The sequence below is a fragment of the Coregonus clupeaformis genome, unplaced genomic scaffold (genome assembly GCF_020615455.1).
Source record: "Coregonus clupeaformis isolate EN_2021a unplaced genomic scaffold, ASM2061545v1 scaf0054, whole genome shotgun sequence".
Classification (NCBI taxonomy): domain Eukaryota; kingdom Metazoa; phylum Chordata; class Actinopteri; order Salmoniformes; family Salmonidae; genus Coregonus; species Coregonus clupeaformis.
In genome coordinates, this window is record NW_025533509.1 from 78,946 (window position 1) to 100,975 (window position 22,030).

General features: G+C 42.0%; 1 long non-coding RNA gene and 1 pseudogene across 2 annotated transcripts; both read right to left on the reverse strand.

Moving 5' to 3' along the window:
- Positions 1-416: 416 nt before the first annotated feature.
- LOC123483252 lies at positions 417-1,179 on the reverse strand. 2 transcript variants are annotated; one of them, XR_006658145.1, is made up of 3 exons: positions 1,139-1,179; positions 582-621; positions 417-472 (listed from the first exon to the last, which is right to left on the reverse strand). It is a non-coding gene; the product is annotated as an uncharacterized LOC123483252 (long non-coding RNA). The 2 variants fall into 2 exon arrangements; XR_006658144.1 differs by lacking the exon at positions 1,139-1,179 and adding an exon at positions 716-727.
- Positions 1,180-11,251: 10,072 nt separating this feature from the next.
- LOC123481032 overlaps positions 11,252-22,030 on the reverse strand; it is a 13,307-nt pseudogene continuing 2,528 nt past the window's right edge.

Consider the following 22,030-nt stretch of genomic DNA (forward strand, 5'->3'; position numbering starts at 1 on the left):
CTAGTCGCACAGTTGCAGCAATTTTATTGGGGGAAAAAAGATAAAGCAGACAAAAGGTGAGGTGGTAAGAAATAAACCCAACATAAAAAATGTATTCATTCATCCAACAAAATATTAAAAGCACAGACCCAAAACTAGATATCAGTCCCAAAGTCCTTAGGCAGGTATACAGAAAGGGGGAGTTGACAGTGAAATTGTGGGATGCGGAGTAGTGCGCTGCTTGAGAACCTTGGGAATGGCTCTGCCGGTCCATAGGGCACAGGCAGCTCCACTCCTAACCAGCCCGTCTGGTAAAATCTTGCCCGACACACTGGGGCTCGAAGCTGGGAGAAGAGAGACGTGGAGTAGGCAGGGTGGGTGTCAGGGTGGAGAGGGAAAGGGAAGGGGTTGGTAACTTGATAGGCTGTCGTTTTTTGCTCATCATCGTCGTCAGGCTCTTGCTTTCTCTTTTCTCCTTGGACAGCCTCTACTTCTGGGAGAAATGGGAAAGGGTCATTATACTATAAAGGTACTGTACTTAGTAAAGCATCCAAACGTGAAACTTTTTAACATGAGCTTGTGACAAAGTATGAATGACGTACCATCTTCGTCAACTTCACCATCAATGCCAAGGTCTTCCTCCTGGAGAGAAGGGACAGAGCAGGTCAGAATCCACAGAGCTCTCAAACCATATGCCCCCTGTTGATCTTTTGAACTATTGAGTCACAAAACAAACCAAAAAGGCCTTATGCTTGTCTCTGATCTCATCATCCTCCTCTCCTACTACTCCCTCCTCTTCATCACATCATCATCATCAAAGTCTTTCCTCTCCGTCCTCATCCTCTCTAAAAACAAATAACCCAACCTCCATTAAGGTCATCACACAGATACATGCCGACAAACCCTACAAATACACAATAGAATTGCCTTGCATGACAAAACACCCACGATGTACTAATATGGATTGTAATATATAATGTTTTTATCCGAAGCGACTTAGTCATGCGATACATTTTACGTATGGGTGGTCCCGGGAATCAAACCAACTATCCTGGCATTGCAAGCGCCATGCTCTACCAACTGAACTACAGAAGACCCCCATTCTCAACTCACATCTGCGCTTCCATTTCCTCAACACGAAAACTAAATGGCTGCCCACCCTCGTCATCGTCCACCTCTCCGTCCGAGTCGGTCGCCTCCTCGGTCTCATTCATTGCTGACGGCCCAGGTAGGTGAGCTGAGGGAGCAGCTTGAACACACTCTCCCTCTGTAGTCAGTTTCAGGTTGGAATCACCTCACAGTTGAACAGGTCCAGAGACTCCTGTATGTCTGATGCCGGGACCAAAATGGAGTCAAAACTCTATAGAAGGTCATTTGGAGGCATAGCCTGAGACAATGAGATGGTGTCACACACATTGTGGCTCTACTGGGAGTTTGATTTACCTACCAAAGGTTCCACAAACATGTGCTGTCCTTCAGTTTGTTCCCGCGATTTAGATGTGTGAGGTTAAAGAGTTTCTCTCAAGCAATGCACCGTCAAGGCTAACCAGAGATTCTGTTGTCACTGAGTTCAACCACAACATAATGTAGAAGATATCATCAGTCACTTCTGTAACGCCCAAACAAGTAAGTCTTTCAGAAAACAATGACTGTCCCAAATGGAACCCTATTCCTTACAGAACATAGTGCACTATTTTTGACCAGGACCCACAAAAGTAGTGCACTATATAGGGAATAGGATGACATTAGGAACTAACAATGGCTCCTTCTACCCCCACAGCCAGAATTTAAGTTATTTTTCAAAAGAAGTAAACACAAATGTCACTTTTACTGTAATAAGCTTGTGTAAAATAATAATAAGCAAAAATGCAACTTTTTTGAAAGGTTTCCCAAGTTTAAGGTTGGAGACGGATATAAACGTTTATCAAACTGGAGGAATTCCAGATTGATCGAGTTCTGCCTAGAGGCCTTTGATTTCCCTTCATTCGAGTCTCGCAGTTGTCCAGGAAAGTTCTCGTACCTATAAGGATAAAAGATCATTTTGTAAAATTGAAATCCATGTAATTCAAAGAAAAACGTGAAGCATGCATTGCATATTATACAGATGCAATAAACACATGGGTAATGCACCCATATTATAACGTTATGATAGTGTATAAAAAGTGGTGTGGAAAACCTGTTTTAAATACATGTTGTAGCATGTAAGTGCATTAAAACTAAGCGAATATAAACTAAAATGAAAGAAAGTCCAAACACAAAAATATGGACCGCATTATTAATAGGAGTTTCTCCTGACTGCTGTATTGAATCCTTCAACTTCTCAGTTCCGTAGCTAAATGTTACATTTAATAATTTAAGGAGCAGAGTTCACGTGTAATAGCGTCAGGGACTTGAGTCATTGCGCAACCAAAAGCATTAAAAAGGTTGAATAAAGTTAACGTTGAACATCAAAAGATCGCCCAGATTTGCACAGTAACAAAGTGAAACATTGATAAGGCATAATGAAAGTGATATCGTTAGAAGTATTTGAGTTGTATTGTTTTATGTCAAGGCACCGCAGTTGATTTCTTTTTAAAGCGCTTGCCACGAGGGGAAGAACCGCACAATACAGTTCTACCTTCACTTGGCCCGCTGATGCAGTCACTAATGACAAATGCAATGCTTTTTGTTAGCAAGCTCGCTACAGGCTAGCCATTGCCCTTTTAAGCGCTGCCGTGCAGTTGAAGAGCTGCAAGAGAAGCCTGCCTGCCCGCCATTAACTACCTAGTGCCTTAGACCACTGCGCCACTCGGGAGAGTGGTCTAAGGCACTGCATCGCAGTGCTAGCTGTGCCACTAGAGATCCTGGTTCGAATCTGGGCTCTGTCGTAGCTGGCCGCGACCGGGAGACCCATGGGGGCGGCACACAATTGGCTGCAACGTCAGTCCAGGGTAGGGGAGGGAATCGCTGGCAGGGATGTAGCTCAGTTAGTAGAGCAAAGCGTAAGCCAGGGTTGTGGGTTTGATTCCCACGGGGGGCCAGTATGAAAAATAAATATAAAATAATGTATGCACTCACTAGCTGTAAGTCGCTCTGGATAAGAGTGTCTGCTAAATGACTAAAATGTAAATGTAATGCATGTGGGCATTCCTGCATCTGCAGGAACCCCTCTTTATACTTCTATTGGGCCATTTTTAAGCTACGACTCCAGTACATAGGCGGGAGACGAGCGCTCCAGTACAGTAGATGGAGCTAATGCACCATAAAGTTGGTAGCTAACAGCCGATAACCCCACCAGAAGACTAGCTAGCTATAGCCAAAGATTATGGATAACGCGGGACAAGATGCATGTCTCTCCATCATAACAATGGGAGTCGTTGTCCACAAAGCGGCACGGCGGGCTGTCTAGCCGATCCTTTCTTTGCTGGATACATCTCATTATTGTAATCCTTTTTTTGTAATCCTTTTTTGAATATTCGATGAGGGTTGTTGACATCAACAGCCTGTATTCAATGGAGAGAGATACTATGCTATTAGCCTTATGCTATGAATATGCATAGCCATCCCCGATACGTTTTTTTTTCTTCCAAAGTTGCCAGGATGTCACGTGACCTACATATCAGTACACTTAACTTAAGCATTATGAAACTTTTTAGATCAAATAAACCTCATGTAGCAAATAAGCCATAATTTTTTTTGTTGTTGACCAAATTCGACGCTCATTGACCTCCATACAAAAACTCCTTGCTTTGTGGTAGCTGGCTTACTACCTGTTGGAGGGAGACAGATTTTCAGCCGAGTTGGGCCTCTCTTCCTCTTTGCTATAGCTAGAACAGACCAGTAGCGCAGAACAATTAGCCAGATATTTCACCGGATGTATAAATGTGAAGTATCCGGTTGGAGTTTCCACTCACTACCAAATAAGGTGGTGAGAGGAAGCCCAGTGGCCGGCAGTGGGAGAAGATGGATTTTGGCTGTTAAACATTTGAGCTCCATACAGTATTGTTTCCAAAACTAGAATCTGTAACAGACAGTGGACTGCGTTTTGTAGACTTCACTCTTTTCCAAAGTTTCTAAAAATGTAGTTGTTTAGGAGTGCAAGGGCAAATTCAGTTATTGCACACTTCAGAGTAGGCGTTCCATAACAGAAATAGGCAAATAAATGCTAGATGCAGGAATACCCACATGCAAGATGCCCCCGAAGAGGATAGAAAAATTAGGGGAAATGGTGGCAAGTAGTGTGGACGAAATGGAGAAGCAACAGCTGTGCGATCAGTATGGGTGACCGCTCTGATGATATGGAGCGGGAGGATGAGGCTCAAGGATCTGAATGGTCTGTAGTGGAAAGACATAGGAAGAAGAGAGATCATGATACTGAAAGCAGTGGAGCGGCTAGTGTAGAAAGTAAAAAGAGGGTCAAGGTAGGAAGCAAAAGTAATATGTCGGAGTGGAAAGTTGTGGAGTTTGAGACCATAGGGCCTCATTTACACCCTATCCGACTAACGCCGTAGAGAAAGAGATAAGTGAAGTTAAACTCGCCCGGTTAATTGGAAATGGTAGATTGCTAATTTTTTTGTGGTAGCCAGGCTCAGCAAGGGAAGATTCTGCAAATGGAAAAACATAATGGGAAGAAGATTAAAAGCCATGTACCTGGTGCTTATGCTAGGTTAAGGGGAGTCATCACTTGGGTCCCAATATATATGTCCACAGATGACATTAAAGAAAATGTGAAGGGAGGCAGAGTGATTGAAGCCAAAATGTTGATCAGTAGGAAAGAGGGTCAAAGAAGTGAAAGCTTAACAGTGATGCTGAGGTTTTAGAAAGTCTTGCCGGGAAAAGTACAGATAGGATTCCTTAGTTTCAATGTTAGAGAATGACCCATATGCACCGCAGCGTTTTAAATGCCAAAGCATGGGACATGTAGCTCTGCTCAGTGTAAAGGAAAGATGTGCCTAGTGTGGAGGGGAACATGATTACGGTGACTGTGGTAGCAATGTGAAGGTTAAGTGCTGTAATTGTGGGGGAGAACACTTGGTGGATGCCAGCTACAGAGAGAGAGAGAGAGAGGCTAGAAAGGCTCAGAGATATAGGACCAGTCATGATGTATCATATGCAGAGGCCGTAAAACAGATTGGTAGAACTAGTGTGATGATTGAGCTTACATGGATGTACCTGTAGTAAGTGGACCTAATGTTGGGGTTGGGGTTTTTTGATGGTCCTAGCATGGTTTCGAGGCCTGTTCAGAAATCTTGTGCTCATGAATGTGTGGTGTCAGGACACTTTGATAATGAATAAAGTTGACTTCATAGCTTTTATTATTAAGGTTATCAATACGACTTGGGTTGTGGAAAGCAGAAATGCCAGGTTGAAGGTTATTGTGGAGAAGGCAAGGGCCGGGGGTGTGGGTGTTACTGTTGAAATAGTTGACATGGCTGAACAATCCTAAGGGTGGAGTGTCTCAGCATTATATAAATAAAGTTTAATGGGGTTGGGGAGTTTTTTTTGGGGGGTAGAGTTATTTGGTTTTGAATTTTATTTTCATGGTAGTACAGAATCATGATTGAGCGTACATGCCAGCACAGTAGGTGGCGGCATGCACTTACAACGTTTGTTTGCGGACCGCCATGATATCATAGAAGTACGCCCCGAATTGCGGGCTGCAGTTGCACACTGGTTATTAGTAAAACAAAGATGGAGTTCCTTTCTCTAGAGCTTCAAAGACGGCAGAATGACAACATGGCGATTCCTGAGATGCAGTTCTCAAAACTCTCCGAAGAAGAATGACTGTTTACATGCAGTAATGACGTAAAAAATATCAATTCAAGTGTATTTAATGTAGAATACTTTTATTAATGTTTGCATGAAAAGCCAGAGGGGGTCGAACGGAGTTTTAGCAACCCACACACCAAACGCCTTTTGCTCGGTGTCGTGTCATTCAGGCCGGCTATTTCACAAGCCGGCGAACAACATGTTATTAGTACATTGTCTAGCCTATACATTAGAAATGTCTAATTATAAACACAACATACAAAATATCAACACTGAACGTGGAGGTTGTTGGCCAGTTTCAATAAGTATTTTGATCTCTTTCGTGGTAGTTGCGAGGAATAATGTGACTGGAACCAAACATTCGTTGACCGCTCGCAACAACAGTTTACATTTAGGCTATTGTTTATTTCACACAATGTTGAGTATAACGCTTCTATGGACGTCAACCTCAACACGTTCATGTCTTCGTAACCAATCAACTCTTACAGTTAAGAACGACTGACTTACTACCACCGATTTCTGTGTGCTAGCTAACCAGCTTAGCTGAACGGGAGTTAATTTAGCAGTCACTTCTGAACCTGAAAAGGGGCAACTTCTAAACGTTATGCAGCGAAAACAGCCAAACATATTAATCGGACTTAAGTAACCACATTGTGGGCCTGTTACAATACATAGATGTCTGATTTGACAAATATCCACTTTGTTAGGTCAGATTTGTTGAATGTGCGCCAAACTGGTCAATGGAACGGTCTGCATTCCATTGACTCCTTTACCCCTTTACCGTATCTACACAGGCGATGTTTTTCCACTCCTCATTTGCCCGGCGTCTGCTGCAATAGCCCATCCGTGACAAGGATCGACGAGTTGTGCGTTCCGAGATGCTGTTCTGCACACCACTGTTGTACTGCGCCGTTATTTGTCTAATTGTGGCCCGTCTGTTAGCTTGCACTATTCTTTCCAATCTCCTTCGACCTCTCTTATCAACGAGCTGTTTACGCCCACTGGACTGTCGCTGACTGGATGTTTTTTGTTTGTCGCGCCATTCTCGGTAAACCACAGACACTGTCGTGCGTGAAAAGCCCAGGAGTGCTGCCGTTTGTGAGACACTGGATCCGGCGCGTCTGGCACCGACGATCATACCACGCTCAATGTCCCTTAGGTCACTCTTTTTACCCATTCTAACGTTCAATCGAACAGTATAACTAGATGCCTGTCTGCCTGCTTTGCCTTGCCAGCAAGCCACGGCCGTGACTCGCATTTGTAGGCGTGATCCATTTTCGTGAACGGGGTGGTTTACAATGATGTGTATAAACCCTGGATGACTAACAGGGGATACTGTATTGAAGCCACCGAGCAGCCATCTTGGCACTCCTCCTCAATTGTAAAACAGTACTTTGGAAGCTATAGAAATGCATTTATTAATGTGTACATTTGTTTTTGACACTGTATTCTGGCTACAGACAACTTAGTGCATACACAAAGTATATATTATGTGAGCTAAACATAAACATGGACAAATATTAAAACATTTTCCTTAAAGTTTTTTTGTTTTTTTGAGTACTAATTTTACTGTCCCCACTACAACAAAACAAATACTTAACTGTACATAGAATTTTGTCCTTGAAACATAAAATTGAAATACTGCAGAATCCCATTCATTCCTATGGAGGACTGCTCCTCCTATGGCGTGCCAATATGGCCGACCGGTGGTGTCAAAGCCTCTCAATGGCCAATAAATAGCATCAGCTATCCAGGGTTTATATACGTCATATAAACTGACCAGTGAGTGTATATAACAATCAGCTTTAACTCGCCAGAAAATAAATTAGTTTATGAATATCAAACCGAACAATGTAACATTTTAATGGGATGTAAGGCAAGTAGAAGATGATCTGCGACGTATCTGGCAATGGCCCCTCAATGACTTCAGTCGACTGTTAGCAAGCTAGTAATATAAAACGACGTTACGTTATGGCTAGCTAGCTAGCTAGCTAAAAGGGTGGGGGTGGGGGGTAATGGTAGTTGTAGTGTACAAGATGTGGATGACTAATGAGAACTAGTGAAACATTTTTGTTTGCGTAGCTAGCTAGCTAAATATCTGGGTCCCTACTGAATCGGGAAAAATGTCTAAAAGACTCCACCCATTTATCACAAAAATATTGTGCGACATGCTGTAAAAACAAGGTATTATTGCTGGGGGATTTAAAAGTGCATTGTAATAAAGTGCCCCTCATTTTAGCATTTATGATAACAACAAACATGGCTACCAAGGTCTATATAAAATAAACCATTCCGTGTGTCTAACGCATTGTGGAAACGTTGACCTCCTACAACACTGATGTAGAAGTGAACAAATAATTGAGACGACTTTGCAATCAAACCTTGTGTGTGCAACCGACTAGGAGGCTGTGAAATGGTTAAACACTGCAATAATGGCAGCAAGCAAAATAATCGGCAGTAATGCCGCGTTCACGTGCAAGTCGGCAACTCTGAAAAATGTCTGACTTGCTAATAGGTTGTAGTTATACACGTGCCACGTTCAACCAGTTAGCATTTACGATATTCCTAGTTCCGACCAGAACGTGGCATAAGGCCTGGCATACTGTCTGGTTGCCAGTTAATAAATTGCTGGTTGGCTAGCTAGAAATTACGACACGTGCGGAAAGCCTATGAGCACATTTGCCAATGTGTACTTTTGTTAGGCAGCATAAACAATCTCTATCTTACAACATTATCAGATGTTATTGTATGAATTCAGATCTATTTAATCTATTCATATCCTTATCTGACACACTGAGTGAGATAGCTCTCACAGGCACACAATCTCTGACTATGACTCCCCACACAGTAGACTGAACATTGACACATACTTATGACTGTGGCGTCCAACCTGAGGGCACCAATGTACCATCAGAAGAGGAGACCTCCAGTGTGGAGGTTGCATTCAGACTCAATAGCTTCTTTCTCCTGTACTGATGATCCCCAGTTGGACATGGGGGTTGAGAGAGGGAATAGTCATAGCACAGATCCCAGAATATTCCACTAAAAAGACAAATCCAAAGTTCACATCCTCCGTCCAGGCGATGCCTACAGCTCTTCTGCTCCTAAAGCCCCAGGCAAAGACATCACCACTGTGCTGGGGGAGCTCAAGGCCTACATCAGCCAGGGAGATGACCACCTCACCATGGAGCTCTGTAGGAAAGATCCCAGGCTTCAGCTGGGCCTAAAGCCAAGACACCCATGCAGAGAGAGAGCTGGATGAGTTCCTTGCCCCCATCAATGCAGGTAAGCCTATAGAATTCCCCCCGAGCTGAGGTTGACATGAGAGCTTTATTATTGCTTTTTAAAAAGGACTGAGTTGTGCATTCATCCACCAGAGAGCTCCATTGTGGCGCCAATTGTTTTTGCAGCGGGTTTGTATAGATATCATTGCATCTCAAGCCTAAACTATCTTACCAGAGTAAAGTCAATGATATAAAAAAAAAGTAATGTTTCTCCGTCATCCATTTGGCCTATTGTTAAAAAAGATCTATATATTATTGCGTTCACTGGTTTCTTCCTCTGTAAATGTCCCCGTTTCTCTAGAACCTGGGTCGCTCACAAGGTTCTAGAGCAGGACTGCCCAACCCTGTTCCTGGAGAGCTACCGTCCTGTAGGTTTTTGCTCCAACCCTAATCTAGCACACCTGATTCTAATAATTAGCAGGTTGATAAGATGAATCAGGTTAGTAACATACAGGAGGGTAGCTCTCCAGGAACAGGGTTGGGCAGTCCTGCTCTAGAACCTTGTGAGCGACCCAGGTTACGGTTCCTGCGCAGTCCAAAGGAAGCTGCGGCCGCCATCAGAGGGGTCCTATCTGCTGACCCCAGGTCAGTGTATCGGAGGAGCCGCTGTAAGGACAGACTCTTCTTCTTCACCTTGGACACGGCAGACATCACCTGCTGGTTCGGACAGGGCTTCGCTGAGGTGCTCCAGGTCAGATCGGTGGCTGTTGGAACAGAACTAGCCAGCTGAATGCTTCTGGTTCAGGTTCTATATGGTCCTAATGGTTCTGGTTCTATGGATTGATTTTGGAATCAGCTCTCAATAATTGTTTTACAGTTGAATCTGAGACCATATGAATATTTAGCCAAATAAATGCAATGTTATATATTGTTATTTTTCTAAAACATGGATTGTTTTATTTCTCCTGTAAAGATGGTGCTTGTTGAAATTGTTGTTTATACCATGTGATCGTACCACTATTTATTTTATGAAGTTATACTGAACAAAAATATAAACGCAACAATTTCAAATATAAATGAATTAGGCCATAATCAATGGATTTCAGATGACTGGGTAGAGGCGTGGGCCTGGGAGGGCATAGGCCCACCCACTTGGGAGCCAGGTCCAGCCAATCAGAATGAGTTTTTCCCCCACAAAAGGGCTTTATTGCAGACATAAATACTCCTCTTTCATCAGCTGTCCGGGTGGCTGGTCTGACGATCCCGCAGGTGAAGAAGCCGGATGTGGAGATCCTGGGCTGACGTGGTTACACGTGGTCTGCGGTTGTGAGGCCGGTTGGATGTACTGCCAAATTCTCTAAAACGACGTTGGCTGCGGCTTATGGTAGAGCAATGAACATTACATTCTCTGGCAACAGCTCTGGTGGACATTACTGCAGTCAGCATGCCAATTGCACGCTACCTCAAAACTTGAGACATCTGTGGCATTGTGTTGTGACAAAACTGCACTTTTTAGAGTGGCCTTTTATTGTCCACAGCACAAGGTGCACCTGTGTAATGATGCTGTTTAATCACCTTCTTGATATGCTACACCTGTCAGGTGAATGGATTATCTTGGCAAAGGAGAAATGCTCAGTAACAGGGATGTGAACAAATTTGTGCACAATTTGAGAGAAATAAGCTTTTTGTGCATATGGAAAATGTCTGGGATCTTTTATTTCAGCTCATGAAACATGGGACTAACACTTTACATGTTGTGTTTTATATTTTTGTTCAGTAACCAAATAGCTACCAAGACTATCTGCATTGACCCTTTTTGCACTAACTTTGACTCATCACATAAGCTGCAGATACGGTTTACTGTCACTTTATTCCTAGTTATGTGTACATATCTACCTTGTACCCCTGCACATCGATTATGTACTGGTACCCCTTGTATATAGCCAAGTTATCGTTATTCATTGTGTATTTATTATTACTTCCAATTTCTCTGCATTGTTGAAAAGGGCCCGTAAGTAAGCATTTCAGTCTACACCTGTTTACAAAGCATGTGACGAATAAACTGATTTCATGTGTTCCTATTGCCAACTTCTTTCCTTCCCTCCCATTCAAAATAATAAAATAAGCTGCAACATGTCATCTCGTAGAGTGACTTTGAAATATCAATTTGGTGCATATTGTGTGATAGATGAGTTCTAGACTTTTCCCACAGAGGCAACCCATTGCACTCAGATCATCAGATTCATTCAATTAATCAACTTTAGATGTGACGAGAAAAGCATGACCGGAGGAGAGCAAAGTGCAAAATGTTAACATTTTATTTACAAAGTAGTTTGTCATACAGAAAGTAAAAATGTAGCTACAACCTTGATTTGTGCAACAGGCAGGTGGCCGCACAGTTGCTATAGCAATAATTTTACTGGGGGGAAAAAATAGAAGGGGAAGAAATAAACAAAACAAAAATTCATAATTAATCCAACAAAATATTAAAAGTACTGACCCAAAACTAGATACCAGTCCCAATGTCCTCAAAGGTATACATAAAGGGGGAGTTGACAGTGAAATTGTGGAATGCGGAGTAGTGTGCTGCTTGAGAACGGCTCTCGGTTCCATGGGGTGCAGGCAGCTCCACTTGAACCACCAGTCCGGTAATCTTTCCCCACACAGGGGCTCAAAGCTGGGGGAGAGACTTTGAGTAGGCAGGGTGTGGGTGGGTGTCAGGGTGGAGAGGGAAGGGGTTGACAACTTGATTGGCTCTAATTTTTTGCTCATAATTGTTGTCATCAGGCTCTTGCTTTCTCGTCTCTCCTTGGACAGCCTCAACTTCTGGGAGAAATGGGAAAGGGTTATTTGACTATATGATACTGTACTTAAGTAAAGCATCCAAAAGTGAAACTTTAACATGAGCTTTGGACATGAGCTTGTGGCAAAAAGTATGAGAATGACATACCATCGTCGTTGTCGTCATCATCAATACCAAGGTCTTCCTCCTGGGGAGATGGGACAGAGCAGGTCAGAATCCAGAGCTTTCAAACCATATCCCCCTTGTTCATCTTTTAAACTATTTGTCACAAACAAACCAAAAAAGGGCTTTACCTCTTCATCTCCGCTGACCTCATCATCCTCCTCGTCAAAGTCTTCCTCCTCTCCGTCCTCATCCTTCGTTCCTCCTAAAAAACAAAGAAGTAAATCACATCCATGCCGAAAAATCCTACAAATACACAATAGAATTCCCTTGAATGACAATATCCACGATGTACTAACATGGATTCTACTATATACTGAACAAAAATATAAATGCAACATGTAAAGTGTTGGTCCATGTTTCATGAGCAGAAATATCCCTGTTAGTGAGCATTTCCCCTTTGCCAAGATATCCCATCCACCTGACAGGTGTGGCAAATCAAGAAGCTTATTAAATAGCATGATCATTACACAGGTGCACCTTGTCCTGGGGACAAAAAAAGGCCACTAAAATGTGCAGTTTTGTCACAACACAATGCCACAAGTTGAGGGAGCGTGCAATTTGCATGCTGACTGCAGGAATGTCCACCAGAGCTGTTGCCAGAGAATTTAATGTTCATTTCTCTACCATAAGCTGCCTCCAATGTCATTTTAGAGAATTTGGCAGTACGTCCAACTGGCCTCTGGCCGCCCCAGACCCACGTGTAATCACGGCTAGCCCAGGACCGCCACATCCAGCTTCTTCACCTGCGGGATGGTCACAAGGACCAGCCACCCGGACAGCTGATGAAACTGTGGGTTTTCGCATAAACCCAGACTAATTTCTGCACAAACTGTCAGAAACTGGTGTCGATCCTCACCCAGGGTTTAGACCTGACTGCAGTTCGGCGTTAAATGGCCATGTCAGTGGGCAAATTCTCACCGTCGATGGCCACTGGCACCCTGGAGAAATGTGCTCTTCACGGATGAATCCCGGTTTCAACTGTACCGGGCAGATGGCATACAGCATGTATGGCGTTGTGTGGGCGAGCGGATTGCTGATGTCAACGTTGTGAACATTAGTGCCCCATGATGGTATGGGCAGGCATAAGCTCCGGACAACGAGCACAATTGCATTTATCGATGGCAATTTGAATGCACAGAGATAGTGGCCGAGATCAGGGGCCCATTGTTGTCATTCATCTGCTGCCATCACCTCGTCTTTCAGCATGGTAATGCGGCCCCTTGATCTGTACACAACTCCTGGAAGCTGAAAATGTCCCAGTTCTTCCATGGCCTGCATACTCAGACGTCACCCATTGAGCATGTTTGGGATGCTCTTGCAGTCTTGTGTGCATACATTTTGCATATGGGTGGTCCCGGGAATCGAACCCACTATTATGCCGTTGCAAGCTCCATACTCTACCTACTGAGCTACAGAAGACCCCATTCTCAACTCAAATCCCACAACTGCATTTTCATTTTCTTATATTGCCTCAAAACATTGGGAAAAAAACAAAAATGGCTGCCAACCCTCATCGTCTTCATCGTCCACCCCATCCACGTCAGACGCCTCCCGGTCCTCCACGTCGTACCCGTCCAGGTAGGTGAGTTGAGGGAGCAGCTTGAACACACTCTCCCTGTAGTCGTTCAGGTTGGTCACCTCACAGTTGAACAGGTCCAGACACTTCAGGCTGTCCAGCGTTTTCTGTGGGACCAAATGGGTGTAGGGTAATTTGGGGGTCAATAACACTGCCTGAATAAATCTCTCATTAGAGTTTATAGAACACCTTTTCCTCGTAGGCTATTACACTACTTTTGACCAGAGCCACATAGGGAAACAAACAAACATACACTGCCAAACTCAGTGCGGTCAAAGGAAACTCTATATGGGGGAATAGTGTAATTTGAGGCACCAGCCTGAGACAATGAGATGGTGTTGTACTGTATTGTGCTCTACCAGGAGTTTAGTGTACCTACCAAAGGTTTCAATTGCTGATGTCCTTCAGTTTGTTTCCCACTTAGATTTAGATGTGTGAGGTTGGGGAGTTTCTCTGCTAGCACATCAAAATGTGAATTCTGTTGTCACTGAGTTCCAACTGCAACAAAGTGTTTAGCCAGTTAGTTTTTATTGTTGTTTTGGCTCTGTACTCCAGTACTTTGGATTTGAAATGATACAATGACTACGGTTAAAGTGCAGACTGTCCATTTTAATTTGAGAGTATTTTCATCCATATCAAGTAAACGTTTTAGAAATTTCAGCACTTTTTGTACACAGTCCTCCCATTTTGAAGGAACCAAAAGTATTGGGACAAATGTACTTGTGTATTAAAGTAGTAAAAAGTTTAGTATTTAGTCCCATATTCATAACACGCAATGACTACATCAGGGTTGTGACCCTACAAATTTGTTGGATGCATTTGCTGTTTTTTTTTGTTGTGTTTCAGATTATTTTGTGCCCAATAGAAATGGATGGTAAATAATGTAGTGTCATTTTGGAGTCACTTCTATTGTAAATAAGAACAGAATACATTTCTAAACACTTCTACATTAATGTGGATGCTACCATGATTACAGATAATCCTGAATCAATCGTGAATGATGAGTGAGAAAGTTAGATGCACAAATATCATACCCCAAAGACATGCTAACCTCTCACCATTACAATAACGGCAGGTTAACATTTTTTTGGGGGGGATATGATATATCTGCGTCTAAATCTCACTAATTATTATTCACGGCTCATTCAGGATTATCTGTAATCATGGTAGCATCTAGGGCTGACCCCATTTAGTCGACCGGTCGATTATTTGGTCGATAGGTTGTTGGTCTTTTTTTCATGTTGCACAAGACAACTGTCTGATTCCGCTTGTCTCAGTGGACTAATCCATTGCAGAGGCCACGGGGATGGCACAGTCCATCACTCCAAGACATGTGATACTGAAATTGTATATGGTTATATTACGCAAAAATAAATGGTGCAACACTAATACATCTAATATTATAACAAATGCGCTTTCTCCCGCGTTTGATATGGTCGCTGTCCGCGGATCAAACAACCTTCAGTGCCCCGTAGAATTGTCTCCTTTCCCTATGTTGCTATGTGCATAATAGCAAAATTAACCAGCATATTGGGATTGAGAACAATGCCGCAGCCCCTGCCTAAAACCATATTCGGACGGGATTAGTTTTACTGGGGGTGGTCAGGTAATGTAATTATGTACACAAGCACAAAACACCACATCTGTAATTTTAGTCCCGTCCGAATCTGCCATGTCAGTAATTTGTACATGACAGGAGTGTAACAATTCCAGCCAGAGTAACCTACGTTTTTTTGGGGAACTCCAAGGTCCTCTGATAATACTAGTCCCGTACGAATCGACATCCCTGTGTTTTGAGAGAAATGTCTGAGTTTGACAGGTGATGCGAACGGTTTGAGCAAGAACACAATAACTGATTCGATAAATTGAATGAAGTGCTGCGCATAGCCATGAAGGGCCTACATGTATCTACTTTCACAGTGAATGCTTTTGTGCGTATTAATTGAATATTGGCAAATGCATCAGTAAAAAATATTGCGCCTATTTAATGTAACCCTTGCTGTCAATAGATCGCAAAGCAGCACACAACTGACCTAAACCATTTGGAAATGATAAATTCACTTTCGCATTCCATAGCCTTAAAACACATCTCTTGTGGAGGTGACAAAGAACCTGATGGTCACTCTGACAGAGCTCCAGAGTTCCTCTGTGGAGATGGAAGAACCTTCCAGAAGGACAACCATCTCTGCAGCACTTCACCAATCAGGCGCTATGGTAGTGGCTGAGCAGGCTTATTCTCATTAAAAGGCACATGACAGCCAGCTTGGAGTTTGCCAAAAGGCACCTAAAGACGCTCTGGTCTGATGAAACCAAGATTGAACTCCTTGGCCTGAATGCCAAGCGTCACGTCTGGAGGAAACCTGGCACCATCCCTATGGTGAAGCATGGCGGTGGCAGCATCATGCTGTGGGGATGTTTTTCAGTGGCAGGGACTGGGGGACTAGTCAGGTTCAAGGGAAAGATGAACAGAGCAAAGTACAGAGAGAGCCTTGATGAAAACCTGCTCCAGAGCGCTCAGGACCTCAGACTGGGGCAAAGGTTCACCTTCCCACAGGACAACGACCCTAAGCACACAGCCAAGACAACTCAGGAATGGCTTAGGATGTCTTAGATGTACATGGGTGGCCCAGCCAGAGCCTGGACTTGAACCGATCAAACATCTCTGGAGAGACCTGAAAATAGCTGTGCAGCATCCAACCTGGCCAGGAAGCTTGAGAGGATCTGCAGAGAAGAATGGGAGGAAACTCCCCAAATACAGGTGTGCCAAGCTTGTGGCGTTATGCCCAAAGACTCGAGGCTGTAATCGCTCCTAAAGGTGCTTCAACAAAAATTACTGAGTGAAGGTCTATGAATACTTATGTAAATGTCAGTTTTTTATTTGTAATACATTTGTTTAAAATGTCTTAACCTGTTTTGCTTTGTCGTATGAGGTGTGTGTGTGTAGATTGACGAGGGAAAAAAACAATTTAATCAATTTTAGAATAAGGCATGTAACAAAATGTGGAAAAAGTCAGGGGTCTTGAATAACATTGCACTGTATGTATACTCTGGACTTATTTTACATTTTGTTAATGTTTAACCTGAATTAAAAAATTGATTAAAAGCTTATATCCCCTCCTCCCCCTCACCCATCTACACACAATAACCCCATAATGACAAAGTGAAAAGCCAGAGTTTAGGCTATTTTGCTAATTTGTGAAAAATGAAATCAGTAATCTCTATTCGTAAGTTTTTACACCTGAGTCAATACTTTAATAGAAACACATTTGTGCGATTACAACTGTGAAGTTTAAGGTGATCTGAGCTTTCCACCTGGTTTGTGCAACATTTGTTTATTATTAATTTATTAATTCTTCAAGCTCTGTCAAATTGGTTGGTGATCATTTATAGACATCCCATTTCGGGTCTGCAGATTTTAAAGTAGATTTAAGTCAAAACTGTAACAAGCCCATAAGACATTCACTGTCTTCTTGGTAAGCAACTCCAGTGTAGATTTGGCCTTGTGTTTTAAGTTATTGTCCTGCTAAAGGTGAATTCACCTCCCGGTGTCTGGTGGAAAGCAGACAAGCAGGTTTTCTGGTTTTATGTACTTACATTCAGTTTCTTATCTTAAAAAACTCCCCAGTCCTTAACAATTACAACCTTACCCATTGTAATTTACAAATACCGCTGTCAGTGAAAATGAAGTGGGCATCAGGTAATGTATTGGCTGGATTTGTATAATATAACACTTTGTATTCAGGACAAAAGTTTAAATTGCTTTGCCACATTTTTGCAGTATTACTTTAGTGCCTTGTTACCGACAGGATGCATGTTTTGGAATATTTTTTTATTCTGTACAGTCTTCTTTTTGCTCTGTCATTGAGTTGAAGCCAGGAGTAACTACGTCCTCACTTTTCTCCTATTACAGCCATTAAACTCTGTTTTAAAGTCACCATTGGCCTCATTGTGAAATCCCTGAGCGTTTTCCTTCCTCTCCGTTAACTGAGTTAGGAAGGATGCCTGTATCTTTGTAGTGACTGGGTGTATTTCACCATCCAAGTGTAATAAATAACTAACCTTGTCAAGGATATTCAATGTCTGCTTTTAATAATTGTTTTACCCATCTACCAATAGGTGCCCTTCTTTGCAAGGCATTGGAAAATATCCCTGGTCTTTGTGGTTGAATCTGTATTAGAAATGTACTGATCGACTAAGGGACCTTACAGATATGTGAGGGGTACAGAGATTAGGTATTCATTTTTTAAAAAATCACGTAAAACACTTATTGCACAGTGAGTCAATGCGTTTGCCGACTTGTTAATACATTTACTCCTGAACTTATTTATGCTTACTTGCCGTAAAGGCATTGAATACTTGACTCAAGACATTTCAAGCTTTCATTAATTTGTAAACATTTCTAAAATATAATCCGGCAACGACATGTATACTAATTAATACGGTATTGATTAGTTCATTACATTTAATCATTTTAAAGTCAGGCTGTAACTTTAGCAAAGTATTCAACAGAAAAAAATTGAGGGGTGAATACTCTGAAGGCACTGTAGTGAACTTGTCCCTAAAATGGGCAGACTGAGCAAGTGTAATTTTTACAGCAGTTCACCCGATATGGATAGAAAATACCCTAAAATTAAAGCTGACAGTTTAACCTCAGTCATTGTCATTTCAAAACCAAAAGGTGCTGGAGTACACAGAGCCAAAACAACAAAATTATATTATACACATACACCTGTTCAAAAGTTTGGGGTCACTTAGAAATGTCATTTTTTTCCATGAAAACATACATCAAATTAGTTTTGAATGAAATATAGCAAAATGCATAGGAAATGTAGTCATAAAAATAATTATTTTTAATATAAATAATTATTTTTAATAGAAATAATAATTGTCCTTCAAACTTTGCTTTCATCAAAGAATCCTCAATTTGCAGCAATTATAGCCTTGCAGACCTTTAGCATTCTAGTTGTCAATTTGTTGGGGTGGGGTAGCTGAATTACCTCCCATGCTTCCTGAAGCACCTCACAAGTTGATTGGCTTGTTTGGGCACTTCTTTCGTACCATGCGGTCAAGCTGCTCCCACCACAGCTCAATAGGGTTGAGATCCGGTGACTTTGTGCTGGCCACTCCATTATAGACAGAATACCAGCTGTTATGCCTAAATAGTTCTTGCATAGTTTAAAGCTGTGCTTTGGGTCATTGTCTGTGTAGGAAATTAAACCAATCAGCGCCCGTCCACAGAGGTATGGCACGGTGTTGCAAAATGGAGTGATAGCCTTCCTTCAAGATCCCTTTTACCCTATACAAATCTTCACTTTACCACCACCAAAGCACCCCCCAGACCATCTTTGCCTCCACCATGCTTGACAGATGGCATCAAGCACTCCTCTAGCATCTTTTCATTTTGGTCTGAGTCTCACAAATGTTCTTCTTTGTGATCCGAACTCCTCAAACTTCGATTTGTCTGTCCATAGTTTTCAATCTTCCTCTGTTCAGTGTCTGTGTTCTTTTGCCCCATCTTTGTGTTTTCTTTTTATTGGCCAGTCTGAGATATGGCTTTTCTTTTGCTCTCTGCCTAGAGTCAGCATCCCAGAGTAGCCTCTTCTCTGTGGCCGTTGGCATTTTGCGGGTGCTATTTAATGAAGGCTGCCAGTTAAGGACCTGTGGCGTCTGTTTCTCAAACCTAGACACTAATGTATTTGTCCTCTTGCTCAGTTGTGCACCAGGGCCTCCACTCCTCTTTCTATTCTGGTTAGAGACAGTTTGCGCTGTTCTGTGAAGGAGTGTGCGTTGTGCGAGATCTTCCAGGTTCTTGGCAATTTCTCGCATGGAATAGCCTTCATTTCTTCGAACAGAATAGACCAATGAGTTCAGAAGAAAGTTATTTGTTTCTGGCCATTTTGATTCTGTAGTCCAGACCCACAATTGCTGATGCTCCAGATACTCAACTAGTCTCAAGAGGCCAGGTTTATTGCTTCTTTAAATCAACTGCAGTTTTCAGCTGTGCTAACATGATGCAAAAGTTTTCTTATGATCAATTATCCTTTTAAAAAACTTGGATTAGCAAACAACGTGCCATTGGAACACAGGACTGATGGTTTCTGATAATGGGCCTCTGTACGCCTATGTAGATATTCCATTTTTTAAAAAATCAGCCGTTTCCAGCTACAATAGCCATTTACAACATTAACAATGTATTCACTGTATTTCTGATCAATTTGATGTTCTTTTAAAATGGACAACATTTTTTTGCTTTTCTTTCAAAAACAAGGACATTTCTAAGTGACCCCAAACTTTTAAGCGGTAATTGTGTGTCTATATCAAACTTTACCTTTTTGAGTTTTTTAAGTTTGGAAGGTTAGGAAACTGAGATTAAGCCAACGTTTATCAAACTGAGAATTCCAGATCAAGCAAATTCTTCTGTGAGGCCTTCGATTTTCCCTTCATTTGATCTGCAGTTGTCCAGGACAAGTTCCCGTATCTATAAGAATAAAAAAGATGACTGAATGTATACAATTGTAATCCATGGAATTTAAAGACAACAGAATATTTTTTGAAATGTATGCATTTATTGTTTACAGCTGAACTACAAACACTGAATTGAGAATGCACACATATTACAAACTTTATTGTATGCATTACAGTACCAGTCAAAAGTTTGGACACACCTACTCATTCAAGGGTTTTTCTTTATTTTTACTATTTTCTACATTGTAGAATAATAGTGAAGACATCAAAACTATGAAATAGCACATATGGAATCATGTAATAACCAAACAGTATTAAACAAATCAAAATATGTTATAGTTGAGATTCTTCAAAGTAGCCACCTTTGCCTTGATGACAGCCACACACACTCGTGGCATTCTCTCAACCAACTTCATGGGGGCCGTCACCTGGAATGCATTTCAATTAACAGGTGTGCCTTGTTAAAAGTAAATTTGTGGAATATTATGGCAAAGGCCATCAAATAAGCAAAGAAAAAAACATTCCATCATTATCTAAGTCATGAAGGTCAATCCGGAAAAATTAAGAACTTTGAGACGTTTCTTCAAGTGTAGTGCCAAAACCATCAAGCGCTATGGAAACTGGCTCTCAGGACCGCCACAGGAAAGGAAGACCCAGAGTTACCTCTGCAGGATAAGTTCAATAGAGTTACCAGCCTCAGAAATTGCAGCCCAAATAAATTATTCAGAATTCAAGTAATAGACACATCAACATCAACTGTTCAGAGGAGACTGCGTGAATCAGGCCTTCATGGTCGTATTGCTGAAACCACTACTAAAGAACACCAATAAGAAGAAGAGATCTGCTTGGGCCAAGAAACACGAGCAATGGACATTAGACTGGTGGAAATCTGTCCTTTGGTCAGACAGTCCAAATTTTTGAATTTTGGTTCCAACCACTGTGTCTTTGTGTGAAGCGCATGAAGTAGGTGAGCGGATGATCTCCCCATGTGTGGTTCCGTGAAGCATGAAGGAGGAAGTGTGATGGTGCTTTGCTAGTGACACTGATTTATTTTAATTCAAGGCACACTTAGCAAGCATAGCTGCAGCATTCTGCAGTGATACGCCATCCAATCTGGTTTTGCGCTTAGTAGGGACTATGATTTGTTTTTCAACAGGACGACCAAAACACACGTCCAGGCTGTATAAAGGCTATATTAGACCAAGGAAAGTGATGGAGTACTGCATCAGATGGCCTGGCCTCCCATAGTGCTTGACTTCAACCCAATTGAGATGGTTTTGAGATGAGTTGGACCACAGAGTGAAGGAAAAGCAGCCAACAAATTGCTCAGCATATGGAAACTCCTTCAAGACTGTTGGAAAAGCATTCCAGGTGAAGCTGGTTGAAGGGAATGCCAAGAGTGTGCAAAGCTGTCATCAAGGCAAGAGGTGGCTACTTTGGAAAAGTCTCAAATATAAAATATATTTTGATTTGTTTAACACTTGTTTGGTTACTACAGGATTCTATATGTGTTATTTCATAGTTTTGATGTCTTCACTATTATTCTACAATGTAGAAAATAGTACAAATAAAGAAAAACCCTTGAATGAGTAGGTGTGTCCAAACTTTTGACTGGTACGGTATATAATAACATGTTAGTGCTTATATTTCTCCTATTTTACACATGTACTGAAACACCCTCAGAGAGTGGGGAGTCGGCCAGGGTCTGCCATCATCTACAGCGACCCTGGAGCAATTAGGGTTAAGTGCCTTGCTCAAGGGCACACCCCCAGATGTTTCACCTTGTCTGCTTGGGGATTTGTCCTAGCAACCTTTTGGTTATTGGCCCAACAATAACGGTTAGTGCTATCTGGGTTCCTTGGGACATCCCTACCCAAAACCTTAACCCTTACCTTAACCATTTTAAAATGTCAACTTCCTGAGGATCCCGGATAGCATGGACCACACTTACCGCTAGCCTACCTGCCACCCTAGTTATATACAAAAGTGTTGTGGAAAACCTGTTTAGAATGGTCACATGTTGGCAAGAATAACTTCATGGAATAAAAAAATAAATAATTGAATGTAAAC